The sequence below is a fragment of the Tupaia chinensis genome, unplaced genomic scaffold (genome assembly GCF_000334495.1).
Source record: "Tupaia chinensis unplaced genomic scaffold, TupChi_1.0 Scaffold000478_3, whole genome shotgun sequence".
Lineage (NCBI taxonomy): Eukaryota > Metazoa > Chordata > Mammalia > Scandentia > Tupaiidae > Tupaia > Tupaia belangeri.
In genome coordinates, this window is record NW_006159990.1 from 2201257 (window position 1) to 2207256 (window position 6000).

Genomic DNA, 6000 nt, shown 5'->3' on the forward strand with positions numbered 1-6000 from the left:
GGTTATTGTCATACAATTTCTGCTGTGCATACTCTGTTGTTGGACTGTTGTAGAATGTGCCCTTGGTAAAATTTCCTAATTGTACACTCTAGCAGAAACTTTTAAGACATGAGTATTACCCCTCAAAACACATTTTTTTTCCACTGTGGTAAAGTACACCTAAGATTTCCACAGTGGTTAGATCATTTTATATTCCCAACAACAATGCTAAAGGGTCCCAGTTTTTTGAGTCTTCACCAACACTTATTTTCTGTTTGTTTTTTGGGGTGTGTGTTTTATTTGTTTGTTTTTATTGTTTTATTGGGTGTGTGTTTTTATTTTTTGTTTTGTTTTGTTTTTGCAATGAAGTGCTTGCCAGAGAGAGACAGGAAGAGAGAGAATGGGAAAGTGAAAAATTACTCACTGGGGGAATGGCCATGCTATAATCCCTTCTCATTCTCTTGTTAGTATTTAAGATATGCACACACATGTGTCTGGCATGTTTATTTTTCTTTTAACTTTACTTAATTTTATTTGTTCAATCATTTATTTTAATTTGACCAGACAGAGACAGACTCATACACCTAAACACACACACACACACACACACACAGAGAGAGAGAGAGAGAGAGAAAGTGAGAAATTGAGCCACCAGGTCCAACACTTAAACTGTGGTTGGCCATGTGGGAGTGTCCAGTGCCTTAATCGCCATGCCACCTGCTGATCCCCATGTGTCTGGCATGTTTTTAAGCTGCCAGGTCCAGGACTTAAAGAGCCCAATCAGCCACGGGATCCAGCTGTTTAAACACACCATGCTACCTACCAGCTGGCCCTGGCTTCTGTTTTCATTTGCTTCATTGTAACCATGCGAATAGGTATGAGGTGGAATCCTATTTTAGTTTTGACTTTTGTTTACCCAATGATTTGTGATGCTGAGAATCTTTGCATGTGGTTATTAGCCATTTGCTGTTTTTCTCTGGAAAAAAAATGTCTATTTAAGTGTTTTGCCCATTTTTTAAGTTGGATTTTTTGTTTTCAGGTGAGTTTTTTCTAAGAGATGTTAAAAAGTTAAGATTGGAGGACCAGCGGATGGTGTAATTGTTACATCGCTGTAGTCCGACGTGGGTGACCTCAGTTCTAGTCCTGGACCTGGCAGCTTAAAACTCACGCTGGGTGCATGAGCATGCATGGCCAAAATTCCGAGAATAGAATAGAGAAGAAGGGAATGTAGCATGGGTCTCCCCACTGGGGGGTAATTTCTTGCTTACTTTCTCTCTGCCTCTCTCTGCCTCTCTGGTGAGCCCACATGCCATGCCATATATATATATACTAAGACCGATAAGCTTTACTATTCAGTAGTGGGGCAAGGAAGAAGAATCAAAGATGACTCCCAAAGTTCAGGTGCAGTCAACCAAGTAAAAGCCACATTGTGTCAGAATCATAGTTCTTTCAAGTATATGTGCCATGGAGAGCACAGGGTTGTAGGTATATTCATACAGTGTGGTTGTAGGCAGAGATCTATTAACCAGACACTGTGTTTGTCTTGTATAGGTAAAGTGTCCCATTGAAATAATGAAATCCATGTTCACTCCTTAAAGAATTTTCTAACTGTTGAAATATTGCTAAAAAATCAGGGTTAGGTTTGAATAATAAGAGCCACTTTCCCACAAGCCAGTAGAGTATTTATTATAATGGTAAAATTAAATTGAATATAGATGAAAAATGTTTAAGTAGTTTTTGTGCTTAATAACTTAAACTTCTTTATCCATGCCTTTACAGTTTTCTCCAACTAATAACCACAGAAGAATTTCGATATAAAATTTACAAGGAAAAAAAAAAACCTCATATTTGCCTCTGGATATGGGGAAGAAAAATATAAAATATATTTTTAAAAATTACTTTGTGTTCTAGCATGTGTTAAGATCCTTACATTCTTTTAAAGTGAGAAAAAAAAAACAGTTACTAGGTATGATAAATTATATATATATATATATTATATATATATAACTACATATATATATATATGTAGTTCTTTTGTAGTGCCCCACTTCAGAAAAAACTTCATTCTCTCTCTTGTTCATTTTCCTTTAATTACCAGAAAACAGCTTACTTTGGGAGGCCAAACCCATTCATATGAAGATTAAGATGGGCAGTTGAGAAAACTAGAAGACTGAAAATAACCAATCTGTATTATAAAAAACTAGCAAAATCCTGTACTCTTTTCCACTCACATTCTCCACCCCCAACAAAATGGGTAAAAGACAAATTATGTATACAAACTCTGTACCACTCGAGGGAGTAGTGACCATTTTTAACGTGAAAATAAAATGCAATCTGTTGCATATATTTTTAATAACTGTAAAATTAAAAATGTGACACAAGGTATCATCAGGAATGATGTGTGTCACTCTTCCTGTCCATGCCTAGACCTCATTTTTATACAGAAAGCTTTCTAGGACACCAGATTTCGGTAAAGTGTTGGCTCTCATTCTATGCCCAAAGGTTCAGTAACCATGGTGTGCCAGGGATACAGGCATACCGCAGGTAGAGCATGCATTTGCAGATACAGAAAAGCTAATCTCGGCATGGGTGTTCATTAAAGAATACAGTTCCATGGATTAGCAAACCCTTTCCTGGCCCATTTATGATAGGATTAAAGTAGGAGGAAAATCGATTTTCAAACTTTTTTTTAGGCACATCACTTGCCTGAAGGATGAATACATTTCATGATGAGACTGTATTATCTTGGTGTAATCAAAAATTGAAAACCATCAAGGGGACACAAAACAAGAATTGTTTTTTTAAGTATAAATAAAGTTACTTGTGTTTTCTTATGAAGTACATTTTCATGTCATCAAGTCATTGTTCTGTGCCATTTAGAAGAGAAAGAGAAAAAAAAATAAAACAAAGAATATAAGCTGTGTGTCCCAGCCCAGTGTATAAACAAAAGCAGTATGTTTTTAAGAAAATGTTTGACATACTAATTATTTTACATCATTTTAAGTATACTATAGTAACTTCTTTGTTTAATGTATGTGTTTAACTTTTAGAATTATTTTAAATTTTCAAACAAATGTACTGTACTTTCATTTAATTTAATGTGAGAACCTTCTTGTGAAAATCATTAAGAAGACAAACTAAAGGCAAATATCACGTTATCCTGTATTATATTTCTTATAGACACTGTGCTAATATGAATTTAAAATTACCTGAACAAAGTATTCTTATCTCAACTATCTCACAGATACTTCAGAATGGATAGCAGTTTGACATAAAGAAAATATTCATAGGAAGAAAGTAAGAGGATAGCAAACCATTTGAACCAGACCCTTCTGAAATGTTGCTTTCTGAATAGTTTTTCCTAAGGTGTTTTAAAACATTAACTTTATGTCTTTGACAGGACTGATATGCAGTGTATTTCATGACGGGAAAGTTTATTTGGTATGCTGTAATGATACACAGTGGTTACATGTATTAATTAATTAGTTAATTAATCAATTTAAAAATGATAACTTTATGTAAGAAAAATTCTCCTGCTCCAAATAAAGTTACAGTTTAAGAGAAAAAAATAAAGCACAATAATTTTTGTTTCCATAAGATTTTGCTTTACTTCACTTTTCACCCAAGCACCTGATGTGCTATCCGATTTCAGTATCCCAAGACACTGGTAACATACTATTACATGATTTAGTATTACACTGAGGCGTACAGACCTTCACACACACACACGCACACACACACACACACGTATATGCATCATATTTTAAAAAATCACTAAGAAAGACATACAATTCACCCTCTGTGTCTTCTCCAACAACTTCCCTTACTCTTGGTAACATTAGCAGTTACAATGGAATAGAAAAGATTAAAGACAGCATACAAAATAAATTATTCTACATAATTGAAATTTGTGAGAGCATGGGCAATATGTGCTCTCACACCCACCTGGTGGCCCCAGAAGATGATATTTTTAGAAACAAGCAACAAAGAAGTATGAATAATATGATAACATTATACATTAACAAAAATGTGTGCTCCGAAAATGTACTGAAGGAAATTATAATAAAATCATTTTAAAAGATATTTTTTCTGGGACCAGCAGTTGGCATAATGACTATGTCACTGGACTCCCATGTGGTTGACAGCAATTCGAGTCCTGGACCCGGTGGCTTAGACTCATGCTGGACGCATGTGCATGTGTGCCCAAGATCCTGAGAGGAAAATGGAGGAAAAAGGATTACAGCATGGCCATCTCCCCTGGGGGGTAATGTTTTGCTTTCTGTCTCTCTGTCTCGCTTTTTCTTTCTGGAGAACGCACACACCCTATAGCAAAAACCTTTCAAGAAGAAAAAAAAAAAAGATATATTTCCTTTCTAAAAGAATGCCTTTTCATATATCAAAAATATGTATATTAATTTATTAAGCAAGGATTTACAATTGTAACATCAATATATACTCAAAGATTATATTTTTAAAAACATAAAAATATAAGAGTGCACATACACACATATCCTAACAGTCCAACTTCCTAAAGATAATGTTTTAATATTTTATTTTATATTATTTGATAATAATAATTAATTAATATAATTCTAAGCAGCCTGACAGTGGTACAGCAGTAAAATATAACACTCTAATATTAACTTTCTTGAAAACTTTTTTCATTTGCCAGAGGGTGCTCACATTCTCTAGAAAAAGACAGAGAGATACATAGAGACGGAAAACAAGAAAGTATTCCCCATAGGAAACGGTCATACCACAATCCTTTCCCCTCCATCTCTCTCTTTTTGGGATTTTGGGCAAGCATGCACACACATCTGTCATGTTTTCTTAGTCACTGGGTTCAGGACTCCAGCTATACAGTCTGCCACACGGGATTCAGTCCATGCCATCTCCTGGCTACAGGCGAGGCCTCTTTTTTATCTTTTTTTTTTAATCCTTTTAAAAAATCTTTTTCATATATATTTTTTTGGGGGAAAGGTTTTTGCTATAAGGCACATATGCTTGACAGAAAGACAGAGAGAGACAGAGACAGAAAGCGAGAAATCACTCCTCGGGGGGATGGCCAAATCGCAATCCCTTCTCCTCCATTCTCCTTTCAGGATCTTGGGCACGCACGCACATGCGCCTGATATGAGTTTAAGCCACCGGGTCCAGGACTCAAACCACGGTCGACTACGTAAGAGTCCAGTGACATAGCCATTATGCTGATGATCCCTGTTTTTCATATTGTGATTGTTGGTTTTTCAAAGTATGTATACAGGGTATAAGTTTTAGGCATATTTATCTTCTTGAATTTTTCATTATGTTGTGTACATTTGGAAATACTTCTACATTTTTTTGGAAGTATGTATTGAGTTGTCAAGTGCTTTTTTAATTTTACTTTATTGTGGTATATCATTCTATATTTTATTTATTTACATGCTTTCTTGTGTTGCTGGCAAGCAGGACAGGCAAAGACAGGAGCTGTTGTTGGAACAGAAAGGAAAGAGTAAATACCTCTAACTGGTTAGAGGTTGAATGGGTCACTGGAGAGGTCCTTCATAGCACTAGTAGATGGGCTTGGCCATGTGGGCCCAGGCAACGGGCTTGGTGCTTTTCTGAGGTAGGCCATGTCCAGGCAGGCCCACTATAGAGTTCAGAGGGAGTGGTGCCCAGGCCAGCAGTTGGAATAAGAAGGAGGAGGTGGGAGGTAAGAGGCAAGCAAGTCCCAGGTAGGCCTAGGTGTGATAGTCTATGGCGTTCAGGGATGAGTGGGGCCAAGTGAGGGCCTGAATGTGTCCAGGCTAGGCAGCTTTAAAGCCCTGAGGTAAGTCAACTGAAGTTGACTCAGCAAGATTTGGGCAAGTTAGCCCATGAGACTTGAAAGTGGGTAGGGCCCAGCAGGACCCATGCATGCCCTGGCAGAGCCTAGGTGAGGCACATTCTAAGGTCTGAAGACCAGCCTAACCAAGCAGACTGGCAAAGCCCAAGGTGGTAAGGCCAAAGGGATCTGAGTGAATTATTCTAGCACAGTCTATG